Here is a 27,709-nt window from a genome sequence, read left to right as displayed (position 1 = left end):
TTCAACGCTGCAAACCAGTACATTCCCCAGTGGCAATATATTTCTAGCATCATTAAAACACTACATGTTCTTTCCACAGTTATTTTCTTCTGCATCTGTACACCTTCTTTTCTGTAGCCATTTCAATTCGAATGGAAATATAGTCAGGAGCCAGCTGTACATTGAGAGGGAAACAATCCTTGAAAACCTTCTGTCACTTTCTGATCTTACTACTGCAATTTTAGGAAAGGAGGTGGCCTGTTTGTTTGCTTTATAACATTCAGGAAAAGACTACAACTATGAGCTACAGCCTGCTAGATTTTCTACAGCATCCCAAGACCAGAAGGAAATTAATACTACAAAGAAATACATATAATATCTTTTTCATTATAGATGGGAAGTGTGCTGAGGAATATTAGCTGGTCAGTAATCAATAACCTGAAGAACTGATTGACTAAGACATTTATTTGAAATTTTCACAGAAGTGCCAGGACTTGTTAGAGAGCACTGCAATGTAGAGTTTTATCAAGTCCGGTGTTAGAGGAACATGCCCCCCCACGTTTGTAATGTATGACCAGAAAGCCTATTCAAGTTGCTGTAATATCTCGTGCTGTTATGAACTGTACTCTAGGTATCTGATAATCACATTGTTTCAAAAGTGGTTACCAGGATTTAACTGTACAGCTAGAGAGGGAAAAATTCTGTTGTGTGTCTTCAGAGAACAGTTACAACAACCTGATGCAAATACGTGTGCATGAGGGGCAAACAAGAGGAGCTCGAAGCTTTAGCCCAGTCCCAGAGATTTTACATCACTGGCATAAGTAAAACTTGGTGGGATGAGTCCTGTCGGTCACAGGATTGACAGACCACTCTGTTGGATGGTCACAGGTTGTTCAGGACGGATAGGCAGGGTAGAAGAGGTGGAGGGGTGGCACTGCATGTAATGGAAGGGTTAGAATGTACAGAGCTCACAGCTGGCAAAGGTACAGTTGAGAGCCTCTGGTTAAGAATCAAGGGGCAAACAAATAATGTGGATGTCATCGTGGGAGTCTGCTATAGACCTCTCAGCCAAGACGATGACGCTGACCAATTATTCTTTGAGGAGCTAAGGGACACTTGCAAATTAACTGCCCTTGTCTTCATGGGGGACTTCAACTCGCCAGAAATTAACTGGGAGCATCACACAGCTGGTACAACCCAGGCCAGAAAATTCCTAAAAAACCTGAATGACAACTTAATGAAACAAGTCCTAAAAGACTGAGGGGAGACCTCATCACAGTTTACAACTTCCTCGTGAGGGGAAGAGGAGGGGCAGGCACTGATCTCTTCTCTGTAGTGACCAGTGACAGGACCCAACGGAATGGCATGAATTTTGTGTCAGGGGAGGTTTAGACTGGATATTAGAAAGAGGTTCTTCACCCAGAGTGTGGTTGGGTATTGGAACACGCTCCCCAGGGTCACAGCACCAAGCCTGACAGAGTTCAAGAAGCATTTGGATTATACTCTCAGGCACATGGTGTGACTCTTGGGGATGGTCCTATGCAGGAGGTGGACTGAGCGATCCTTGTGGGTCCCTTCCAACTCAGCATATTCTGTGATTCTATGATTCTTTCCTTCTCCCTAGAAAACCACCTTCTGTAACGTTCTTTCTTTTTCCTTATCATTTTCCAGTGAAAGACAGCCCTAAAGCCTCTTTTGTTTGTTCCAATAATCGCAGAAACGTTCTTTGCTTGATCTAAGGGCTGCCTTTCTTTGTGAACTGTTCTAATTGAACATCCCACTAAACTAGTCCACCAGTCCTTCTTGAAGCACATACTCCCTGTACACACAATTTCATCACAGCTGTGCAGAGTCTACAGCCTTAGCCCAGCAGCTGAGGGACTCTGGTTGACTTTCTCACCAGAGGCATGTGTTGGCAACATCACTAAATTGTTCACACCATTCATAATATACAAGGTATTAAGGGGTTCTCAGCATAATTTTTCAGTGCAATTTCTTACAGTAACAGCCTGTCTCTTGAAAATGACTATTTACTTTCTGGATAGGAAACAAAACTGCTTGAATCATAAGGAAAAAGAATTTTACTACACCTAAGAAAGTTATATTTGTTTAAATAAGTAACACCAAGTGTGTGAGTTCCTTTGCATGTATACAAGTCTAATATACACACACAGTTTGAAGCTTTAGAAAGTTGAAGAAAATAATGTCATTGCTCCAGAAACTGCAGTAAAGTCCTAAAAAGTACAGAATTTGACTGGGTTTTTTTCTCTCCTGTTTTCAGTCACAGGTGCTATAATACTGATTTTGTCCCTACTTCCAGTTGCTATAGATGGTGGGTGACTAAGATTTAATTCACAACTATTTCTGCTAGCATGTGTTGAAACGATCTGTAAAGGTAAACTGAGTGCACTCATTTAAGTCTCAGACATCAAAGAAACTAAGATTGAACCCTTAAGCATATTGCTTTTCAAAAACTAATTTTAAAGCCAGTCTCATATTTTCGATCATTCTGAGCTGGAGGTAACTCAAATCATTCTCCCTTCATCCAACCTTCAGCCTTGCTCACTGTTCTTCCGATGTGCTGAATGAGAAAGGAGATCAGCCGATCAATTTCTTAAAGTCTGTTGTAAAATGGCTGCATGCATTTCGTAAGATTCATATTTGCTATGGAGGGTGATCAGTACAGATATTATCTGTAGGGAGGACACAACAGAGAGATTAATTTTTGGAAGTAATTCAGCCTGATGGGTAAGGTGTGTATGCAGATACTGTCAGTATATCAAACCATATCCTGCCAAGTAATATAGACAAGGTAGTTTACACACATGAGCAATACTCAGTCCTGACTTGGCTGAAGAAGTGAAGACACTACATCCAAATAATGCTGTAATTCCTGCCTCCAGTCCCACCTTTCTTCAAAGAGATAAGCAAAGTACAGATCAAAGACTGTCTCAGGTCTGAACAGGGTTTTGACCCCTTCCAGCAAAATTGTTGACAGTTTCACTTCGCGAAGATCTCTCTTCAAAATGTGCTCTTCTGCACTGATATAGTCCAGTTCCTGTGCTGCCTATAAACAAGGCAAGTTTGAAAATCTTTTTAAATTTAGAAATCCCACAATAAAAATGTCACTGTAACCTATTTTTTAAGACCTTTTCTTTTTTAATTTAGGATTCTTAGCGCCTTTGCACTGCCATGCATTTCATGCTGTCCCAACAAATAGGTAGTTAAAACGAAGGCAAAGTGTTTAAAAAGAAAAAAAGGGATGTGTGAAAACCACACAACAAAGTAACTACAAATGGGGCACTGCTGTAGAATTCTGTTTTTGAGACACGAGAGCAAGGGAATAAATCAAATAACTCAGACTGTCCAAGGCAATATGACGGAGTGTGGAATTTTTGGCACGTAACAGTCTCATGATGAATGAAAACACAAATAAAAATCAATGGCTGAGTTGTTCAAAGAACAAATTTTCCCTAGCAGTAAAAAGACTTGAATACTGGCTGCCAGCCTAATTTCATTAGGAAATGCATTCCAATTAATGGAAGCTCTGCAAACAAGAGATAATTACTAAGGCAAGACAGAGGAAAGGCCTTACAGCCTTTCAGATTCTCTTTTTTGGTTGCAGCTTGCCCTTCTCTCCATCCAATTCATTTAAGATGCGGTTTATTGGAATTCTGTAAGTGTATTTTCCAACTGCCCCACCATTCCTGCTGCACAGGACTCTCCTTGCCTGCTCCTGTCATTGGCCTCATCCCCCATACACACTACGTACTGTGAGGTTTCCCATGATGGGGAGGGATGTATTTGTTCTCACATCCCCCTGTCTGAATGCCAGTAGCGCCATTATTTCTGTGCTACTTGCTTCATATTCGTTTTGATGCTATGTTTCCCGTGCCAAATTAAATACTGGCACAGACAGGTGCCTGAAATCAAAGTTGTGCCTGCTTATGCTCTGGTGAATTTAGTCTTTTATTTCCATGATTTCATTTCCCAGGAAAACAGCAATTATGTAACCTTGGTAGAAACAGATGCCAACAATATTAAGCTCACAACTGCACTCCTTTCACCCCAAGGGTTTCTTTCAATGGGAGGATGCAAAGTTTCTTAAAACCAAACAAGCAACCCAGACCTTTTGTTTTAACAGGCATGTTTCCTTATTCTATCTGCACGTAGGCAGACGAGGTATTTTGCCTCCCTCACATTGTCCCCTTGAATGCTGTGCACTTACAAAGTGTCTTCGCCACATCTCTCTCACAATCAATACTGGCTTTGACCCGGGGAACATTGGACAGCCCATCATGGAGGTGTGCAAAGCAGTGCCTTCTGCAGAGCCCATCAGCAAGGAGATGTCATCCCTGAAGTCCCCCCACTGCACACCAGAAGCTGCTGCTGCCAGGGACAAGGATGCCTTGCAGGAGCTGCATCCCACTTGGGCTTTTTCACCCTGCAGCTCTGTGCAAAACGTTCAGCTATACCCAACTATACAGCAAATAAATCCCAAGTGACTGCAACTCCATTCTCTTGCTCCCTCTTTGACGTTCAACACAAGAGAAGTGTCCACAGTCCCAGTGACTGCGATTCCAGCTCCCATGGGTCAGCAGGTGGGTCACCACTACCGTGGCACTGGAGAGCTCAGCACTAACAGTCCTATCCAGGGAGGGTGCTGCCAGCACTAGGTTCCCTGCTGTCTCCTGGGCTGCTGCTAGCTAGCTTGGGTATGGAAACATATGGGCCAAGTCTATATAAACCACATGAACAGCAACATAAGCATAGAGGCAACCCTAATGCTTCTGGAGACCTAAATCTCAGTGGGTCACCCACTTCACTGTCTGTTTACATTTAACCTACTTTTTTGAAAAGTCAAGTGACTGTCTGCAGCCAGCACATGGCATTACATACTTACAGTACCTTCACTAACAGGCAAAAAAGAAAGAGTAAGCAGAGAAAAAGCACTGGGTTTCATAGAATCATAGAATTATTATGGTTCAAAAAGAACTTTAAGGTCAAGTCCAACTGTCAACTCAGCAGCACCACAATTTTCACCATTAAACCATGTCCTCAAGTGCCATATCCACATTACTTGAACACTTCCAAGGATGGTGACTCCACCACTTCCCTGGGCTGCATTTTGCAATGTTTTACAACCCTGTCCATGAAAAAGCTATTCCTAATATCTAATCTAAACCTCCCCTGATACAACTTGAAGCCACTTCCTCTCATTCTGTCACCTGTTACCTGGGAGAAGACTCCAACCCCAACCTGGCTACAACCTCCTTTAAGGTAGTTGTAGAGAGCGAGGAGGTCCTCCCTCAGCCTCCTTTTCTGAAAGCGAAACAACCCCAGCTCCCTCAGCTGCTCCTCAGAGGACATGGGCTCCAGCCCCTTCACCAGCTTCATTGCCCTTCTCTGGACTTGCTCCAGCACTTGTGGCAAGGGATAAAGGCCTAATTCACCAGTGCTAATAACTTGAGTGACTGATTAAAAAAAAATCAGACTATATCACAGACAGCAGTAGTACTATGTTAACTATTGTGATGCCACACAATGCCTGTTTCCAGAGGCTGATCAGCTCACTACATGCATTTTAGACATGGCTCTGCAGTTCTAAAGTGTTGGGTCAGACATGTAATGTATCTTTCTCTCCCACCGTGGCGATACGAGATTGTCATTTTAACGGTCTTCCCTGGCATGGCTGCCAAGCTGTTTGTCTGAGCTGCAGTGGTATTTTTGGAGACAAAGACTTGGCCGTGGTGCGGGACAGGTGGCCTGGCAGCAGTGGTAGGAAGCTATCAAACCGCGCAGCGTACATTTCAAAACACAAACCAGAGGGAGAGGAGATAAATCATTTACTGTATTTAACTTAGCATATTGCTACTTTTTGTGACTCATATAGTCTTGCGGAAGACTCCCCAGCCAGGTTAAGCCAACTTTGAAGGAAAGACGATGTAAAGTTTACAGACTGCCAGGCATTTGTGAAGTTAGCATGCACAAATGCTCAGAGGCAGCAGTTGAAACAACAAAATTAAAGATAGGAAGGAATCTGTATCAGCCCATCTCCCTTCACTCTCCCTAGGTTTCAAGGACCTTCCTATGCTTCATCGGTCGAAAATAAACCTCAACCATCCTCTGAAGACCAGCTCAAAGTGGCAATAGCCAGAAAAAAGCATCTGTACCTTGCACTCCACCTGAAGGGTCTGTTTACAGCACTGGTGCTGGTTGACCCAGGCCAAGCAAGCTCCCACCTCCTTCCAGTGGCAGGGTTGGACACCTGCCATCATGTCACCAGGTAGCGTGGCCAGAGTTTGTGTGCGCCCACATTGCAGTCAAGCTACAGGTGGCCCCAGTCAGCAGGCCAGGCACACACAGGAACCACCACCTTCGGCAGGATCAGGAGCGTGGGAAAGCTGAGGCTCAGTGGAAAATATCTCACACAGCACCTCTGAACATTTCTTGCACAGGCCCTGAGCACAGCTACCACAGACACTTGTGCATCCCACACCTTGTCATCCTCTTACTGAAGGTCTCCTCAGCAGCAGACAGCAAAAAGGTTTCTGACCGGACTAAAAATGGGGGCACGGCTGCCCCAGAAAAGGGATCTTTCTGTTTCTGGAATACTTACAGTCTCCAACTCAGCGTGTCAATAGAGATGTACCTGTGGTGTGCAGGGGGCTGTCAGGCACATCTAGCTGGATCGTGCAGGATGTGAGATTTGCAAACGTAGGCACAAGGCACATGGTTTTTGTTCCCACCTCAATTCAGGTAAAAAAATTCCAAAATAAGATCCTTCCTGGGAAGACTGCACTGCATAGCAATTCCTTTGAAGGTAGTTAGCTTTAATCCAGTTACCAAGAGCTACACTAATTTAGTGTTCTTCATTTTAGGTTGGATTCCTTGAAAAACAGGATTGTCAGAACACTGCACTTTTATCCCCATGCTTTTAAACGGGCAGGCTGCCCTCAGCTAAACTCGACAAAGATGCAGGCATCACCAGCCTACTGAAATCCAACAAGCTGGACAGATGCTGCCAGACAAGGGAGGCCCAATTTGGAGTCCCTGTACAAGAAAAAATAATCCCATTAAAACAAGCACAATGTCAGATACTGGAGTGCTCAAGGGGCGGAGAGATTTTATTGCAGCTCAGCAGTGCGTAAAGCTTCAGGCAGACCTCACCGCTAGTTAGTCACAGGGTAATGCAAATACAAGACACAACACTATGAAAACAATCTCATGCAGAACTGCCCCACCTCAGAGAACAATTTATGAAAAAATTAGGATGTCACACAATATTGCATACCCTACAGCACATGAAATTATCTTTACCAGACAAACTTATAGGAAAAGTCATCAGCTATACTTGGCTAGACATTTTCCCTACATCCTTCAATAATCTATATTGTATTCATAAATTTACTGACTGTGCTCTCTCTCCCTGACCCATCACAACCTGGCCCAGAATGGCCACCAGAATAACCTGCTATCATTTCCAGGGTCATCATAACAAGTGTGACCCTGTAATTTCTCATTCTTTTATTGCAAAGATACACTGTTCCCATGCCTAGTTCTCTCTGCCATCTGAGTCAGGAGAATGAATCATCAAAAATGCTATTGTCAAATGCTTTCTATGAATTATGTTCTGCACTGCAGCGGTTTGCTCTGCTCAGAATTCTCTAGTTTATTGGTAATTCTCCTTGTGATTGCTTTTTGAAACAACTGAAACAAAGTCTGATTGTCCCCAAAAGGGGGCAGCCCATTTTAAGGCTTGTTTTTAATGGACATGAAATTGAAAGCACAAGCCAGCTTGTTATAGGCCAATGTCAAACAGTAACATCACCATAGGTGTCCAGAAAATGTTATAAGAATAGGAGATTATATATGGACATTATATAACTCAGCAACATCCAATTAATGGATACCAGTAAGCTCCAGGAGCACACATGTACCAACATACAACACCCACTGCTGTATTTCTCAGTCTAACTTTGTTTCAAGGGCATTTGCCGTCATCGGGTACCTGACGTACAGAAGAGACAGAAGTGTTGCTGATCTTTGGTGTACAGCTTCATCCAATTAATATTCTTTAGCAACTACAGGCAATTTAGAATTCTGTGTGGGTTTTAATCCCTCTGACCCTGACTGGGGTGGGAACTGAAGGTGCTGAATGACCTAACTCAAACAAATCTGTGCCTCCTACAAACCATGCATACATGGGATAGGCATCCCTGCTCATTATTTTGAAGTTGAATAAATAATATAAAAGACAAAAAGATTGTAAAAAATGCAGAATCTAGAAATTAAAACTAGATAGTTCCAGTCTAGAAATAAGGCATATGTTTGGACAATGAGAGTTTATGAAATGAGAAATCCAGTGCAGCAGAAACCAAAGGACATCTATTAATTCTTCTTCAAACCTACTATTCCTTTCTAAAGATTTTAAACTTTTAAGTTTTTTTTAAGGTTGCATGCCTGTTACAGACAATTCATGCCATAAATAGAAAGTTATTCCAGTTCTTTTGAATTTCATTGGGTTTCACCCAGTTAAGTAGTCATTGGATTGCTCTCCAAAAGCTTGTATTAGATCCTCTGTCATTTGCCACTGGCAGATCAAAGCTAGATGACTTTCTAGCAATACAGAGAGTCAGATGCAAGAATCCCTGGATCTCTTTCATGCTCAAAGTCAGACTAGAGAAATACAGCTCCTTCCCTTCTCAGTGTCTATGGAAAGTACTGATCACTACTTTTTCTTACATTTAACCAGCTCCTAAAAATAGGTCTTAATGGAAATGGTATCCTAAGATAATTATTTCTTTAAACAATACCATCTTTAGCTTGTCAGGAAAGAATATGATTTCTCACCAAACTCCACCAATGTTCATTTCTTTATAAAGACACTGAAACAGAGAATTTATTATGAGAAAATAATTATATCAGGCCTTAGGAATGTAAAAATTGGAAAAATTAAAAGTGATAACACTCCCAGTGTAATGACTGTAAGAAGACCAGAAAATGGCATAAAGTATATGTTTTCATGACAAAGACTGTAATGAGAAAAAGTGAAAAACTACTCTGTTCCAGAAGTCTACAGGATCTGATCTTCCATCAATTATCTATTCCAATCATGTAGAAAAGAGTTTCTGTCTACCGAGCGAATCCACTCTGACAGTTAATCCCGTTGTCTTGTAGTTCCCTCTGGAGACTTGGGGATACAAAGTCTTATGTCCCTGTGTAGCACTGCTCAGATATAGTTTAACAATTCCACTCATCAAATCCTTGCCATGCATGTATCTCCTTGAAGAACAGGGACAACGACAACCCCGTCTTATCCACCTATTGATTTCATTCCAAGCTGATGTAGCAGGAGCCCAACTTCCAGATCTGTCTTACTCTTCAGCAGCTGCTTCTACCAACACACTGCCTGCACAGCAGGAGGCTGAACCCACAGCTTTAACTCTTCCTCACACTATCAGCTGCTTAGTGAAATGTTCTAGCTCATGAACATTCGCAAATTAAACATCAAAATGGGATGTCTGTATTACCAAATAATCAGCTTACACCTCTTTTCCTGAAAATTACATACCTTGACTGATACAGAAATTAAAATGCAATAAAAAGGATACAATCTTTCCCACCTTTCCGGTAGCGTTGGACTATGAAATTCCCTTCACTGTTTAAAGTACCTAATTTCTAAAGGCCAGTAAACTCTTCACCACATTTGGATTTTACTTGTAGTCTGGTAAGAGTCGTTTTTTTCTTGCAAAAGTACCTCTTTTGTGATCTCATCTTTTCTTTCACCTGTCTTTTTTCACATAGATATTTTGAGTGTGACAGTGGTTGTAATTTCTTTTCATTTTTTGTAGTTTCTTCTTTGAAATTAGCATTCCAGTTTGTAGAAATGAAAAACACCTCATATACTATTTTCAGCATGTCTATTTACTTATAGTTTGTGCATTTTATTCCTTCCCTACTAGGCATCTTCTTCATTTGGGCTTTCAATTACACAGAATTTCATCTCGGCAGAACTTTTTATTACATGGTGTTCAGATCAAACAGTAAGCCACAAGAGATCTTTATAGACAGAGTACACTGCATTTAATATATGTGGGATATGAAAGATTTTGTATATAAACAGCTTTTTAGCCCTAACTAATAAATTTCCAGAAATGAGGTCTTTTTACATAGTATTCCCTTAAAAATTATACGTATGTAATTTAATAACAAAATAAACTTTAAATTTAAAGCCTTTTCAATGTAACTATTTAGTTTCTCATATCTTATAAAGAAATTTGTCAGACAACATGATTCCAGAACACAGATTCCAGACTACAGTATTCCTTTGTGCAGAATACATCTTCATATACTCACAGAAACACCACTTAAAGAATTTAGGAGACATCAGGAAACATTTTCTACCCACAGGCAATTGCATTTAAAAGAAGTAAAATGTTTTACTGATTTTGATTCAGTTACTTGGAATCACAAAACAGCAGTAGATTTTTGGTTAGTTACAGACAGAAGTGTCTTTGTCATATCAGAGCATGCAGGATTGCTATTTCTTTCCCTCTGCAATTTGTAAGTGGGTAGTAAATTATTTCTTTCCTTCATCAGTCTATCCTCAAATACCACTGTCAACAATCTCACCACTTCGGGTTTTTATATCCTGCTTCTCCAATTCTGTATCTTCTCTTCATATTTTATGAAATAAGGTCTTGGCATCAAGAAAATTCATCCTTTTGTAAGGTTTTCTGCTCTAGGCCATGGAAGACCTTTAGTCCTAGACAACTTCTCCAGGAATTATCTTTTCCTCAGTTAATTATATTCATTTTAATACAACACTGAGCTATAAACATACATATATGAATGCATATACACATAAAGCCATCTGTATTTACACCTCTGTGAGCCACCCCTGAGCTGGCAACATGTGCTTCCCTGAACTAAGAGAATGGGTTGAGGTTAAAGCTACGACAGCCAGAATGTTCTTAGATGTGAATTGGCATCATGAGAAGACACAGTTCAGCCTCTTCAAAAAAACCACACACAATGCACTTTATTTAATACATTTCTTCAGATAAAGCATTTGAGCAGCTGAGGAGCAGCTGGAACTGAAGCTCAAACACGCTGCAGTGTGATTGCCCCAGCTCTCTGACATATTCTACCTGCCACACAAGACTTCATCAGCACAGATACACCGACGGTGGGGCCCACCCATGTCCCATGGCCAGCGCAGCCCTATTGTTTTCCTTCAGCTGTTTACAATCACTCATAAGTCTGTCAAGATTCATGAGTACTTCTCAAATACAATTGTGGGAACAGAAGTTCAACTTCCATGCCATTTTGCTCCATGACAAATACTGCTGATCTTTAAAGCTTGGAAAAAAAAGAATATTTTTATGACCTCATTGCAGTTCTTTAGGGCTGTGACCCTGGTGTTTGTGGAAAGGGCAAAGTATCACATACCGTACATCTTGCTAATCCTTTCAGAGCTTGTGTTTAGGAATCATCCATAAATAGCTACTGGTCATACAAAATACTCATGCACCTAAGGCTGGCTGCTAGACTGCAACCAGAAATCTCCTAATCGGTATCTCTCTCTTGGCATGTATGCCTATGACAATGGTATGTATTCCTTCTCCATCAAGGTGGTCATTCAGCATCTTTCATACAGGTGCTTTAATAATCAAAATGTTCTGAACAGAGATACCAGAGAGGTGAACAGAAGTTCTCTCAGGTGCTTTTGCAGTGTTTGCTGGAAAACAGACACGAACACAGCAGGAGCACTCTCATCTTCTCAGGGAGGAAACCGATAGTCCCGGCTACACACGAGACAGCCACAGCCATGTTTATTTTTTTGGCAAGACAGAGCAACACCAAAAGAGATGAGGGTGGTAATTTGTAGACTGTAACACTAAAAGACCTAGAGAGAGGACTGAGAGAACATTACACTAAGTCCCAGAGGAGACAGAGAGGTCTTTATCAGAGGCACCTTTAATCCAGCTGTAAATCAGGAGGGCACAGCTCAGCACAAACTGGGGAGTGAGGGGCAAAAGAAAGCAACTGGATGTTCTTTTTAAGCTTGCTGGGAAATTGCCAGCTCTTATAAAAAATTGAATTTGTGGCAAAAATTGGGAAGAAAGGATCATTTTAAGGCATAACTTCAAAAAGGAGGAAGAGATAGTTCCACTGATGTTACAAACAGCTCCAACATGTAAGTGTTGCTGCAACTGCTGGAGAATATAGACTGTGCATGTTGTAAGCTGTAAATTGAAGATAGGAATTGAACTTAAACAAAGGGTGGGCTTTCAATGCAGTAACTGGAATGGGGAGGAAAGAAGTATTTTCATGGTCACAGGAAAAAAATGTAAATTTCTTCTTGAGAAAAGCAGGGAGGGTCAAATTTTCTGTTTATGTTCTTATAAATAATAATAAAAAAATCTATTTGAAAAATAATTTATCATCACAGTTTTTAAAAACATTCTTAGTACATTCCTACAGCAAGACCTGAAATTTGGTTATGCATTTGCACTTGGGTACTTATCAAATTTTGTATTTAATGGTGTCATCAGCACGGTCCAGTGGATAAAAGAGCAGTTTGAGACGCACAGATACTATCCCTGGCTCTGTTTCTAGGTGATCCGGGCATGTAATTTCAAAGTCCTCCTCAAAGCAAGGCAGCTCCATTATTTTCAATTTTAGTAGGATGGAAGGATAAATTGTTCCAGCGGGCGAAAGTGATAGAGAAATGGTATGTATAATTACTAACTTTACTAATTTTATATGAAATACCTGGATTCAACTGAATAGCATTTTTCATTACTTTAGCATAAAGGTTAAAAACATGCAGATGAACATTAACTGTTCCAGATACAGAACTTTTTCATGCATTACTTTCGGAGCCCTGTCAATAGTAAATAGCATAAGCAAAGACTGGACAGATACTCAGGGCTGTACTTCAATGTAATGGACTTTCTAAAGATCAAACTTCTAAATTTTTTTGATTCCCGAGAGTGTGGAGCAGAACCTGTTTCTGTACATCTGAGATCTCTTGGGCAGACCATGATGTCTAAGCTGTAATACTGTAGATACTGTAATACTGTAAAACAACTAAAGTTGCTTTTGCTTTCTGTCACACACCATTTCAACATTAAGAAATTCCAGTATAATCTTAACAAATCACAGGTCTGCAGAGAGACATAAAATTCTTTCAAATGGAAGTAATATAAACATAGTCATGTGAAAACTCTACACCAGAGTTTTGGTACAACCTCTGTCAAGAGCAGTGCAAAAATTTCACCTAGCCCAATATAAAAATTTCATCTTAGCCCTTCACTGCGTTTAGCCAATTCAGAAACCTTGCCTGAGCTGAGCACTACATTCAACTGCTCTACTCATAGATCAAAACCAGCTCTATCAAAGAACAGAAGGAACAGGTACATTAAATTCCTGGTCTCTTTGTCCTGGCAAGTTAGGAAGTCTCAAGTAACAAGGTAAGAGAGCAACAGGAGAAAGGAATGCAGGTATCTCTTAAGTTCTGAAGTATACACGTGACTTTCCCTGCTTTCATTCCTGACAGTAAAAACTTTAACATAAAGCCAATTCTTTAATATAAAATCTGAGTAGAGTAAAAGACTACATTAAGTTTCATCCACATTCAGAGGCCTGAACAAAGCTTCAAAGTTCTCTAAACAAATAAATGCATGGAGAGAGCGAGCCATGGTCCTCTTGGAAATGGTCATAAGTTGCACAAAACCCCCTGAATTTAGGATAATATTTCCTTACATGGTAGATGTTCTCTAAGATTTCAGATCTGAAAAACACAAGTCTTCCCATAATCACATCCCTTTTTAACTAGCATTTATTTTTACAAAATGTTGGTACTGTTATTATTATTGTAATGGTAAGTTTATCTCACTTTTCCAAAGTTGCTTTCCAGACAGTGCATTTTGTTATGCCCATGTTGGCTACACTGAACAATGCCTTCCCATACCAAGAACCACAACTGGTACTCAAACAGAGCACACGATACTGGGCCACCTCTCTCTGGTAAATCCAGCAGATAGTGACCTTGGCATTCCATGCTCCCAAGTCCTTTATTGCTATGACATTATCTAACCCCTTTTCTCCTTAAAATCAATACAAAGTACGTGTACAAAATATTTCTCTACCTTTACTCACTACTGCCATTACTCGTGCAAGAACCACAGTAGTTCACTAAAACCTCACTCGTGCTACACTACAGCTTGCACCCACTTTACTAACACTGACAGATCACTCTGCACCAGATAGCTATCCTCTTAAATGCACCACAGTCCTGTGGAAAACTGATATTTCACCATCTAGGTCATCAATAAATTGCTAAATAGTCACTGCTAATAACCTGTTCTTATAGGATCCAACAGAAAGGCACACACTCAGTGAGGATTCCCCATTTACAATCATGTTTCATAGCCTGTCTGCCAGCTTTTAGTCCATTTAAGAAGCATCAAATTGATTTCATTTCGGTCTAGTCTCTTGATCAAAAAAATCATGCCTCACAGAAGTGTATTATATATTACTTCAACACAATGGCATTGATCAAACTGTATTTGTTATCTCTCAAAAAAGAGAATAAAGAAAGGAATAAAGAGTCAGGTTGATAAAATCTATTTTCCAAAAATCATGGCTGACTAGTTTTAAAGAATGATAGGAAGCTTAAATGTAATAGGAGAATTTCTTTCACATTTTCCAGGACCAGAGCCAAATTGATAGGTTTCCAATTATCCAGAAGATTCCTTTTGAAAGCATTGGTGACAAATTCCCAAGTTTGCTATAATTTCTTAGTGTTTCAAAGTATATTGAAAATTTCAAGTTTCATAACCCACAGAACTCTCCAGTGAATTCTGTAAAAACTTCTGGGTATCAGTTGTCAGGTCCAGCTGTTTAAATAAGCCTAATAGTAAGAGTTGACACAGCAGCACAACAGCAGCTCACAGAGCAGCACAGCAAAGGTGGAGGAGGGTGTTACACACTTCATCATCACCATCAGCCCAGGTACAGTCTCGGTACTTTACTGTCCTTTACTGACACGTGAAGAAGAGAAGTAATTCAACTAATACTTTAATTCTAATGGACATTTTTCACCCAACAACAGCCCACTCTTTTGTTCAGACTCGTTTTGTTCTTACTATGCTTATTTAAAATTAAAAAAAAAAAAGAAAAGAATAAGCTATTTCATCCATAATTCTATTTACCACTGAGACTTTTGTGTGCCTTTATCAATTTCCCGAAGTACTTAACTTTTATTTTGTAGAACATTCACACCCCTACCTTCTCACTTGGGGATTTCCATAGCAATAATTTTCTTTGTTGGGTTTTCTTTGTCTTTTTGTTTATCAAGTTTAAAATTCTTGGACAGGAAAAAAAAATGTTTTACCATTTTTTTTTTGTCTTGAAACTTGTTTTCAGCACTATGAAATTGGTCATTTTCATAAAACAGTGAGAATAAGGACTTGAATATATTTATTAGAGGAAAACAGAATAAAATCATGATCACTTATGCCTAATTAGCTCCTCATTAGTGATCTTCACGCCACAGAGAGATGTGCCATAGGAGAGGAAAAGCTGCAGTATTGCTGACTACAGTTACCAGGGCACTCAGTACACAACTACACTGCCAAGGAAAATCCCTACATCCATCCCCCAGAGTTCCATTCTCTGCTGTGGGGGAAAAAAAAAAAAAAAAATCGCCTGTGAGAAGCTGCTCAAAGGCTCATGGCACAGATGGGGGCTTCTTACAGGCCACACCACTCAGCTCCTCAAGCAGTAGCAGCACAGACCAGAGGCACTCCTGGTTCACCCTGCAGCACCCCCACAGGGCGGGTTTCCACAGAACATGTTTATAATGGTCCCCTGTTACACAGAAGAGCAATTCTACCTGCAGCCCCCGGTCCAGGGAAAGTTAAGTACATCCCAACTAAATCTAGGGATAGTCTCTCAGCTCTGGCCAACTGAGATACACACTGGATGGTAACTTGAGTGGCATTTTCAAGACAAGATCTCAAAACATAAATTCAAGATCAGGATCCAAAATTCAATGAATATCATATGCAGACCAAGTGAGGAAAAGAGATTCTTAACCAGTATGTGTAAGACTCTACAGTGGAAGAGCCATATTTATTAGTGGTAGTTTATTATTTATACTATGTCCCAGGACTATTCTTTCTGCTGTGCAAAGATCCAAAAAAGCCTTTTTACTTTACCAAAGAAAAAGATTCATTTGCTAGATGTCAGTGGACTGTGTTTTCTGTTCTTCTGCAATAGCTATTCTCTGAAGGCCTAAACAGATTGTTCTTTAACCATAATGTTGTTAAAGAAATGCCAGGAAGTTTATTCATTGTTTATTAATACTGCAGAGGCCCCAAAGCAGCAAGATAATGTCCAGGTTTCCAAAAAACAGGACTGCCAACCATCCCCTTGGCCAGTTTCCAATTAAAGGAAGAACATGACAGCCAAGCTGCAGCTACAATGACTTCAGAAACTGCTGAAAAAAAAGTAGAATGATCTAAGCCACAGAGCTCTACTCCAATTTTATACAACCCCCCCAAAATAATCCTAAAATGCCACCTGCATTTCATTTGCACCAGCACATGAAGTCCAGACTGGGTCTCTAAGAATATTTCTTCCACAAACGCTTTTTCAGAGTTAAGGTCAGTGCTCTAAAATGAAAAGGCAAAGCCACTAACCAACTGCAGTACAGTTCTTCATCCTACCATATTTTTTTTTCCCTGCAAAATATTGATAATTCTGTCATCTGGGTTCCTCTTATCTTTTTGATAAATGAGGCTACTGCCTTCCTAACTTATTAAGGCATTTAGCCTCTCCTTTACATTTGGAACACATATCTGATATACAAAGTAATTCTGAAACACTTCACCAGAAAACTATCTTGGTGAAGACCAACTGAACTCAGGTTTTTGGTTTCTGAGATCTCCTAAGATTGCTCTCTAACAGAAGATCACTTGCATTTCCTCCTTCAGGGCCAAACATGTTTCCTTTTCAAGGTTAACACTTGCAGATTTTTGTTGATCTCTGGAATGTTATGGGATAAAAAAGGGGGGTTAAAGTGTTACTTTTCCCCTGAAAAGTAGCTCAGTTTCTTCTGGAGGAACATTCTATTATTAAGCAGTCACTTCAGTTTCTATGAAAATGAATGACCATCCGATACACAAAAGTGCACTACTGTACTCCTAAATAGATGGAGGCTCCCAACACAAAGCCCAGGCACAGACTCCAAGGGCATTGCCAGGCTGTTTCTCACCATGGTTTGGAGAGGCAGGGAACAGGGCATAGCACCTTCAACAGGACATATTCCACTATGTGCACTTACAAGCATTCAGGACCACAGCTCTCTGGCTGCTCTTGTCACCAGGCAATGCTTCCTCCCTGCTCACTCCTCTGTATTCCAGAGACGAAAGTAGAGACATTTGAGATGTGATTGTCCCAGTTGTCTCAACATTTCATAAAGGACAGAAAGTCCTTTAATATAAAAGTTGCTTATAAAGGGGCAGCTGCTCAGTATTTCTGTTGGATGAACACGTTAGTCAGTATTTGATATTCAGGTAGCCTTTTTTCTTTTTCACAATATATGCAATGTTAGGAATAATGAGTTCACCATGGCTCCAAGTGCTGCAAACACAAAGTGTTGGGGTTTTACGGAGCATTCTAAAATGTAGAACTGCTTCACTAATGTCATACAATTTAAATCCAAGAATTAGGTATCAGTGTTTCATTTGTAATCTTTTTTCTTCAAAGAAACAAAAATTTACTTTATCAAACTGCAGAATCACAAGCAAAAATCTCGGAGCCTGAAAGGCAGAAGCCACTCACTTTTCATGGTGCTCTGTCCCTCACCATCTCAGCATCAGAACATCTCCATAGAGGTGTCACAAGGGGACCTGAGGTAAAATCCCTAAGATTTATATTATGCAAGAGTTTGGATATCAGGATACTATTATTCTTAAGTCCTCCTACTGAGAACTTTGTTTTCAAACACAATATTCCTGATTCCAAAATTATAACTGTGAAGAAATCTGATGATTTTTGGAGTGCACTTTAACACATATTTCTAAATGTTGTTAAGGTTCATTTAAGGTGGCAACTACCTTTGAATAAATATCCAGTTCTACTGACATCTAAGATGAAACAATTGTTCAGTAAATTTTGTCATTTAGTTCACTGGAATTGGAATTTCACTTCAAGTTTTGGCTTAACAAAACAAGGGATAACATCCTAAAATTGGATCTAGCACTTCTAAAGAGGACAACAATCTGGAGAATTAAGATTAAAAGAAAAGTAGGCAGCAGGTCAAGGGAGGTGATTCTCCCTCTCTACTTCGCTCTCATGAGACCTCACCTCAAGTGCTGCTCTGGGGTCCCCAACATAAGAAGGATGAGGACCTGTTGGAGCAAGTCCAGAGGAGGGCCACCAAGATGATCACAGGACAGGAACAACTCTCCTACGAAGAGAGGCAGAGAGAGATGAGGTTCCAGTACCTAAAGGGGCTACAAGAAAGCTGGAGAGGAACTTTTTACAAGGCCATGTAGTGATAGGACAAGGGGAAATGGCTTTAAGCTCCAAAAGTGAAGGCTAGATATTAGGAAGGAAGTCTTTACTGTGAGGGTGGTCAGGTACTGGAACAGGTTGCCCAGGGAAGCTGTAGATGCCCTGTCTCCAGTAGTGTTCAAGGCCAGGTTGGATGGGGATCTGAAGAAACCTGTTCCAGTGAAAGGTGTCCCTGACTATGGCAAGGGGTCAGAACTGGGTGACCTTTAAAGTCCCTTCCAACCAAAACCATTCTATGGTTCTATGATTTTACCGTATGGTTTATTTATTCCATGATGACAAGGAGACAGCCAGAGCAGTCTTTCCATATTCCTCCTCTAATGCACAGGGATTTTTTTTTTTTTAATTAAAGCAGTAGAAAATAGCAGTCCTAAACAATGCCATATTACTTCATAGTTTTAAACATCATTTCATGTACTATGCATTGTTTCCTCCATTGCACTCTAGGTTGTTATGAAAACAAACTTAAAACATTTGTTGCTGTGCTATGTATAGCCGTGCTCAGAGTCCTTTTCTCTTTTTCATTATTTCTATCTGGAAGCTTTTCTTGCAGCAGTATTGTTTCTCATTTGGAAAAAAAAAATGGCAAGAGAAGATGAAGTATTTAAAAGCCTCACATCTTACAGAGTACCCCAGTTATAAATATGCTACAATCAGCACACTACACGTTTTATGTAGAAAGAACCAGATGATGGTAGAATTCAGTTCGTGCTAAGAAAGCAGGAACAGGGCTTATAAGAATGCTTACATCTGTCCCTAATTTGCTTGCACATAAACCCACAGTAATCTGCTTTATTGCCAAAGTCATATAAAAGAATTGAGCACCAAGCAGCACAGGTAATCTTGAACTGGAGGCCCTCCAGCCTAATTAGACACAAACGCCCAGAAGGCCCGAGACTGAAATATGGCATGTAGATTTTGAAATGTATGAAGAGACAGAACAGTCTCATTAGCAGCCATCCGAGTGGATGCTTAAGCCTCTGAAGTTCCTTGTTTTGACCGAGGGAAGGAGTAAGCCATGTCTATGCCTGAGGCTAAGTACAAGGAAAAGCATCCTGTTACTTCTGGAATGGCCCTGATCTCCCAACCCCCATCGCAGCACATTCCTCCTGGGCTTTGTGCAATTCCTGGCTACTCTCTTCGTAAAGACATGCCCACAGTCAGCAAGCTGATTTAATGTCAATAATGCTAGAAAGCCAAAACATTATAACTCATTGAAAAATAAGACAAAGAAGCAATTCAGTGCAGAGTTTATAGAGGTATTGGTTCATTATTCACTATTTAGTAGATACATTTCTTAAGAAAGTTAGTTATGGAGTTTTGCCAGGAGCCATTAAAAAGTGATAATTTCCCTTATTTCAAACTGCTGAACATTTTTTATTTTTATGGCATCAAACGACTATTGTTGGCTACTTTCTGATTACAGGCTTGTCCCTCTCTGATTACAAGCATGTGTCTACTTTATAGAACAATAGAAAATTATGAGTGAATTAAAGAGATAGGCAGAGGAGAAGACAATGACAATTTTAAGGCAGAGTAGCTGTGGCAGAAAAGGCTATGTATGACACAGAACTGACCTCCATATTGCAGACTTCAGGCACACTCAGGGACCGTCTATTTTTGGAAACATAACAGCTACACTTAACTAACCAGAGGGTGTGATAGAAATGTTTTTATCAAGTTATCTCCCTCTAAGTCATTTGGAGGAACAATGCAAGGCAACATATTATTTCCTTTTTCAATTGAGTTTTTACATTATCAGAAAATATCACACAGGTCACAGAATTATAAACAACTTTTTGTTCTCATAACATTAGGGGAGCTTTGTATTTCTTTTCTTTTTCTGCAAACACAACACAAAGGAGACACAGAGAAGAGTCCAGAGATCTTGTGTGCAATAAAAAATTATGGATAGAGTCTTCTCTTAATTGACATCAAGGTCACTTTGTATTGTTATCTGTGATGCTGTTGTTGTATTAGTGCCTGAAGTCACCAATCAGCCCCATTTTCTTGATAAATTTTATGGGAAGACTATTCGACATTTAACTTCACTAGCAAGCACCACTGAAGCATTACTGTTACAAAACAAATAGGCAAATTTTAAGTGAGGATAATTTTTTTAAGAACTTTTCTTCAAGATTTTTTTAATGCTTCTTGGATTTGTAAAGGATTTGGGCTTTTTTTTTTTTTTAAAGAATATGTACCAGGACATTCATTGTTCTTTTTGCCCTTCCCTATGCTTTAGCTTTGGGATTCAAGGAAAGAAGAAAATAAAGCAGTAGAAAAGGAGGTACTTGGCCACAACATGGCAAGACTTATAGTACTGTCCATCTCTGTCTGATGTCACCCAGCAACGAATATCGGGGGATGCCCCTCTGGTAGGGGACCCGCAACCCGCCAAGGGAACAGAGCTTTGGACCGCGGGCACGTCTGACTACGAGGGCGCACACAGACAGACATGAGCTCACCGCCCACGCAGGAGCCAGCTCTGGTCCAGGAGCCACAAAGCCTCATTAGAGCAAACCCGTGCCCAACCTGATGCGTCCGTGCCCTGCAGAAGAAGCCGGGATTAACCGGCAGGCATCCACTCCTACAGCGCTGGACAGCAGCAGAAAGCCTGGCGGGCGCTACGATGGAGCACATGGACCAGGCACCGCCGCTGCTGTGTTGGTGACCTGCCAACCTTCGCTCAGGACAAATGTAAACAAGGACAAATAAAGAGGGAAGTGGGCAAGCCTTGCCTGGCTGAAGCAGATGAGAGAGGAGATGCCACCTCAGTGGGCCCAGGCCCACGCAAGAGCAAACCAGCTCCGAGGGCACATGCAGGGGCGGGTGTCTGGGGCGCGGTGGGAAGCAGTGGGGATGGGAAAAGTGCCTGGGGCGCGATGGGAAGCAGCGGGGATGGGAGAAGGCACCCAGGCACGAGGAGGCCGTCGGCGAAGCCAAGCGGGATGGCAGAGGCTGGGAGATACCCCAGGTGGGCAGAGCAGGGTGGCCGAGGCGGGGGCCAGTGAGGAGGAAGCTGCGAGCCCCGGCCCCAGGGGAACAGGGCTCACCTCTGGGCTGAGCTGCACCCTCCCCGCGAGCCCTCTAACCACGGGAGGTGATCAGGGAGGAGCCCCTGTGCCTGACCCCGAGGGGTGCCTCAGCTCCCCTCCATCTCCCCGACCCCGCCACCGGCAGGACGCCCTTACCTTCCCGCCGCGGGCGGGGCCGCTCTCGCCCGGACCCCCGGCTGGTCCCGCCGGGGGCCGCAGGGCCGGGCCGGCCCTGCCGCCCCTTTCCCGAGGGGCAGCCCCGGCCCGGCCCGCGAGGCGCTCCCGGGGCCGCCGGCGGCGCGGAGCCGAGCGGGGAAACCCCGGCTCTCCCGGCTCTCCCGGCCGCCGCGGCACCTGTTGCCAGGGAAACCCAGGTGTCTCCTCATCCGCGGCCATCCCCGGCGGAGCGGGAGGAGGCGGGCGAGGGGTGCGCGGGGGCGGCGGCGCTGCCAGCGCGGCGGGGGAGGCGGAAAAATTAACAAGTAGCTTTTTCTGCGGGGGATTGGCGGGGGGAAGGGTGTCTTTGGGCAGGTTTCTCCCAGTTTTGGGCACAACAAACCCCTCTCATCTATGAAGCTGGGGCCTGTTTCAAAAAGAGTAATTGTGATTTGGGCAGGAACTGCCAGTCCCGGCGAGCCCAGAGAGACTGCTGTGTCCTGGCCTTGTTATGCCGGACTCTGGGAAGCAGGTGGAGAAATCATGGGCGGATTTCCTCTGGTTATAAAGGCTTTCTGAGGGGAGAGAGCGATGTCATTGTGTTGACTAGTTCAGCAGCAGTTCTATCCGTAACACGAGGGAAGATCACAGGAGAGATAACACCACTCAAAAATTGTCTCTATTCCCTTTTGCTGCACAACTGTTTTCCTTGGAGTTAACAACTAATCAATTCCAGGAATTTGATGGAGGCTCTGTATTAAAGTAACTGCAGCTCGCCAGGCTTGCCAGCACCCGCTCACCTCGGGGCTGATCCCTGTGTCCTAGTCCTGGCTCTCTTTGACTGAAGTCTTCTCCTTTGCAGCTTTTTTTGCAGCAGAAAGGGTGCATCTCTCCGTTTGGATCCTCGTGGTACTGCTTTATTTCCAAAATCCCATAGGACTCAGCCTGTAAACTAAAATAGTGTCTTATAATGGAAGTAAAAACTGATTTGACAATTTCTGATCATATATTCATTGCTATTAATTTTCTTTTAAACACTTGAAATTAACATTTTTTACCCAAGGAAAAGTTTGAATATTTCCTGTTTCAAAAAGCAAAAATGAGGCATGATTGTATATTTTGAAGGTGTTAATAAGCAAGAAATGTGTATTATTTTATTCAAGTTAATGTACTGAGTCCTGACAGTAATGATTTACAAACCATCATATGCAGCACTTACAACTAAAGCAGTTGGGAAACGTCAGAGCAGATATTCTTCTCCCTCAGAAAGGCCATATCTGCTAAACTGAAAGTCTCCACGGAAATATACCAGTTTCCAAGAGAATGGTCATCAGAAAAACCTCTAAGACCTGGCTCCAACTTTTTTTTAGACAGACAAACCAGTGTAGTCCCTGCATAGGCCACGGTCCTGGCTCTGGTGGCCCAGAATTAGGCATCACAATCTCATATCCTTCTGCCAACAGTACTGGGGAGCACCCAGCAGAGTCTTGGCAATAGTGGTTTCTGCCCCACAAATCTTTTAATCCAATAAAAAATCACCAGACACTGGGCAGCACTCCTTTATCCCAGCAAAATCACATCAGCTTTCAGCATGTGTGCCCTCTCTTCCACATTGCTAGACTGGAGTCTCTTCCGAAATTCCAATCCTATCCCATAAAAAAAACCCTGCTCGTAAGAGAGACTGCTGTCGTTGTCTTGGAAGGGAAGAAATGCAGTAAAATTAGAAGAGATAAGGGTATTTTATCTCCAGATATAATCTGCAGCAGTTGCTATGGTTTTGCACATTCTGAGGTTGTTTTGCCGCATCAGCATTAAAAATTGTCATAAAACATCAAAGGCTGAAGAAGAGGCACCTCAATACATGTGCTGCATACTCGTTCCAGAGTTTCTGTGTCAAGATATGCCACAGATAGTAGTTTTCAGAGCCTATCAGATCTTCAGACCCCCTGCACACTGACCTGCAAGGCAAATTCCTATATCTTTCCCTTGTTTCAGCAGGACTAAAAGCTCTCTTGTGAATGAGAAAGACTCATGCTGTGTGTCACATGTGCACCGATAACTTAGCAGTAATTCCTTTTCCCTCACTTTTTTGCATAATTATTTCACCTTTCTCACATACAGCGTGAGATGAATCTTCAGTTTAATAAGTACCCCCGAGAAAGTGAAGTGTCTTTCGATGAGCTTGGGGGCAGTTACAACCCATCCTCTTCAAGCATTCAAGTTATGAGCTAAAGAAAAGGAGTTTTATATACTGTTGTGGCAATTATCTCTCCGAATATAAGGTTGCCTCTCTTCTCTCACTTATTTCTTCAGGGGCTTTAAAAAAATGCACAGGGGAAAAAAAAAACCTCAGTTTTTTCTTTCAGTTCAGTGAAATTGCAATGGGTGCTGTACATTTGTAGAAATACCTGCCATAGCTTTATTCTGAAGAATACAAAGAACAAGAGGAACTTCGAGGATTTTTCCCTAACACTTTTTGACCATCACTATTGTAAAGTTCATGAAACTTGTGTATGTGAAATGCCAGAGAAATGGTGCATTTTTAAGGTCCCCGTTTGTAACCTTGCATGAACTCTTGGTATAAATCAGGAGTCAAATGAAGATTAAAAGGTGTATGAAATGAATTAATGGTAGTTTTTTAATATGCTAATTTTTTGTGGCTGGTGTTCAGATGACAGGTGACCTTATAAAATCTACCAGTGATAAAGATTTTTACCTGCCCTGTGGCTCACATACAGCAACAGCACCAATTTGAAGTATTTTTAATCAAGGTACTTGCAGAACATCACAAGGTGTAGATATGTTAGTCATTTGTCTCCTGAACTCTTTCGTCTTTCTCATACAAGAAGGATTCAACTTACTGAGTCACAGCAAAGAAACCATGTAGAATTTTATCGAAGGGTTATATGCAAAAACTATGCGCCACCAATGGCACTGATCCAGTAACTAACATATGCTATGGCGACGGTAACACCACATGGGAGTGATGGGCTGGGCTGCGGGGTGAAAGGAAGTGCTAAGCAGAGTACGCGGTAGACGGAGGGAGCTATTCCAGGTTTATCTTCCCAGTGCTATTTTTAAGTTTTATATTAAATTTGATCTCGATACAGCCCTTCTTCCCATAGCTTTGGAAGTCAGTGCAGCACAAGCACACAGAAAATACTTTCCAGTTACAGCATGAACAAGCTGAGCAGGAGGGACTCACTGCAAGATTATCATCCAAATCGCCATCTGCCCAAGGGAAAGGACAGCATGTAGTTGCACTATTCCTGGAGCAAAGAAAGGACCAGGTAGTTACCAAGTACTTCTTGCTCTCTGCAGAAAGTTATTACAGCCCACCTCAGGAGGTTTGCTCCTGCACTAGCTTGTTCATGCTGCCAGTGGCTCTAGCAAAGACAGGCAAATTTCTGCTTGTGTCCCTGCCTCAAAATTTCATTGTTGCAACTCCACCGATTTTGGGGTGGGGAGGTGAGAAACAACAACAAAAAACGTGATCAAAAACGTGGCCCCCTGAAACAGGAGAAAGAGAAGGTAGGATGAGAATATGTTTCCTTCCCCTTGTACACTTTATGACATTGTCTTAACCTGCATCATCTGAAGAAAGAAGTCACAGGCCAACCCTGAGCTGCTTTTATTCCAGAAGTGGTCAGGGCCTAGAAGCTGTTCAGTTTCTTATCATGTTAAGAAGCTGGCCTAGAAGGCATGGACAGCTAATTTATTCCAGTGAAGCCCCTTCCTCTCCAACATGATTGTCACACTACCTAGCTTTCATGAGGGGATAGAGAATGGCTCCTGCAGACCCATGTCAGCAGGATTCCACTTTACCATGGTGCAGAAACTGGGAGTCAACCAGCTACACCAGCAATACTCTCATTCCTTACTGTCAGAGAAGCATGAAGAGCTTGTGGGGAAGCTGAGGGTTGGAGCTGACATTTACAAACTAAGAGCAAGGATAGTTGCAATGTCTACAAGCATGAAACTTTCATTCACAGTTTCCAAATGTTCTGCTTCACAGAAGTCAAAAGCTCCCACTAGTCCCTCAGGAGCTTACCTGGGATCAGAAAATTATTTTATCTAGTGCAGAAGACAGCTGGACATTACCGTGACCAGGTTTGGCAAGTTCCCAGAGGTTGATAGTCCATTTGACAATATTACCATTATGTGGGTTTGCTTCTGTGCTATATGGATGCATAATTTAAGATAGTGAGATGAAACTTACCACACAGCATTCTACTTACTTTATTCCTAGCTGAACAATTACAGTCAGTCAGTCAGACATTTTATATCTGTATATAGCATTTAATCCATATTGCAATAATTCATGTACCATGTTATATTACTGCACTGAGCCTCTGCCAGTTTCAGATCAGTCACCTCTGTCAAGTCCCATAGGATAAAAGGGCCTGTAAGACCTATTCAAAATAATTTTCTACCCTGGATGGCCACACATGATGTAACTTCCATCACCAGCCAGGTGCCAGGGGAAGAGCAACTGATGTGGAAAAAAGTTGGAAATGGTATTCCTGCCTATGTCATACCAGCTGCTGAACTTATGCTCTATTGTTATCTGAATTTGCACTTGCAGTGACTGCCTGGACAGCCTCTTATTTTAATTGCTGTTACTTTCAATGACATTAATCTAGGGGAGGGAACTTAGAGTTAAAGCAGCATATTTTATGTTTATAGAAATGATAATCATGTTCAGAGAGCAGATTAAAAGGGCTCTCATAATGATGGCAGTGAAGGCAGAAGATAGAGCTTTCATTTCCATAAAGCATCAAGCAAACTCTTTTTTACTGCCAACACAATCTGCTGCTGGCTGTAACTATTTATGTTTATTTTTATGTATTTATTATGAGTTTGTCCCCTGCTGTCAAGGAGACAGGCTTCTGCTCCTTACCTTTCAGGAATGCATTAATCCTGGTGATTGGTTAACGTATGGTGAGGGAACAGAGCAAGGCGAATGAATACAAGCTGCAGCAACCTAGTGCAGTGTAAATCCGGGGAACAAACTGAACTAGATAAAAGAGATGGAATACGGGAACCGTTCTTAATCCTGACAATTACAAGCAATGAGAAAGCACAGAACCCAAAATAACACTCCTAGGTAATAGCAGGAGACTTTTTTTTCTCTCCAAGTGGAAATTTAATTAATGCGCAAGAAGTTGGCATTTTGAAGCAACAAAATCCAAGTTGTTGCAGAGTTAATTCTCATTTCTGCTGCTGGCCCCAAAAAAGCAGGTGTCGTCATGGGCTGTTGGCTGCCTCCTCTTGTGCACAGGGGACAGTGATTAGAACAGCATGAAAAGCCCTGTGAAGCCACCAGTGCTGGCACGGGGCAGTCTGCCTAACAGAAAAGCAGTGGGGGGAGCAGTCTCTTGATGGGTGATGTCGCCGTAAATAAGCTTTAGGTTAGCACAGAAAAATTCAGTTAAAACCTTACTTTTTTTTCCCTGATTTTTTGGTTGCCAAATTTCCTGAAACTCCACTGGCTGTATGACGAATCATACCTGTTAACATTTCCCCCCCACACGGTGATGAACCTAAGTAAAGTTACATTCAGAACACCCAATACAAACCCAAAAGCACTGAAGGAAAAGACAAAGGGAATCCTAAATTCTGAAATCTCCTATTCCTGCCTGATCAAACATTTCATCTTCTAAACCCTAAGAATGTCTTAACTTTATAATGATTTTTAATTATGTGATAGTTTAATCCTTGCCTTGCTGGTTCATCACAGGGACATCAGTGATCAAATCAGCTTTTTGGGAAGTGAATGGATCGGGTACAAAAATGAGCTCTAGTAACAGCAATTTAAATGTCTCCCCCGTTCCATACCTCCTCTCCACAGCCTCCATAGCAACCATGGTTTTGAGAATCTTTGCAAAGATTCTCAAAAATTCAGTGTTCAGGGAAAAGTAAACCCCTGAAATCACATTAAA

At 41.7% G+C, this 27,709-nt stretch overlaps 1 long non-coding RNA gene across 9 annotated transcripts in view; it reads right to left on the bottom strand.

Annotated features, from left to right (window-relative positions):
• The window catches only part of LOC113993181, a 265,193-nt gene extending 243,355 nt beyond the window's left edge, over window positions 1–21,838 (bottom strand). For 8 of the 9 annotated variants that reach the window (XR_005567312.1, XR_005567316.1, XR_005567310.1 and 5 more), the window contains exon 1: window positions 21,768–21,838. This is a non-coding gene — a long non-coding RNA (uncharacterized LOC113993181). The remainder of the gene's footprint in view (window positions 1–21,767) is intronic. The other variant, XR_005567315.1, reaches the window with a different exon arrangement.
• Window positions 21,839–27,709: the final 5,871 nt, after the last annotated feature.

The sequence above is a fragment of the Pipra filicauda genome, unplaced genomic scaffold, assembly GCF_003945595.2.
Source record: "Pipra filicauda isolate LSUMZ 115617 unplaced genomic scaffold, ASM394559v2 scaffold12_size5214236_pilon, whole genome shotgun sequence".
Classification (NCBI taxonomy): Eukaryota; Metazoa; Chordata; class Aves; order Passeriformes; family Pipridae; genus Pipra; species Pipra filicauda.
The sequence above is the reverse complement of the archived record's forward strand: the minus strand, read 5'-3'. Positions and strand labels throughout refer to the sequence as shown.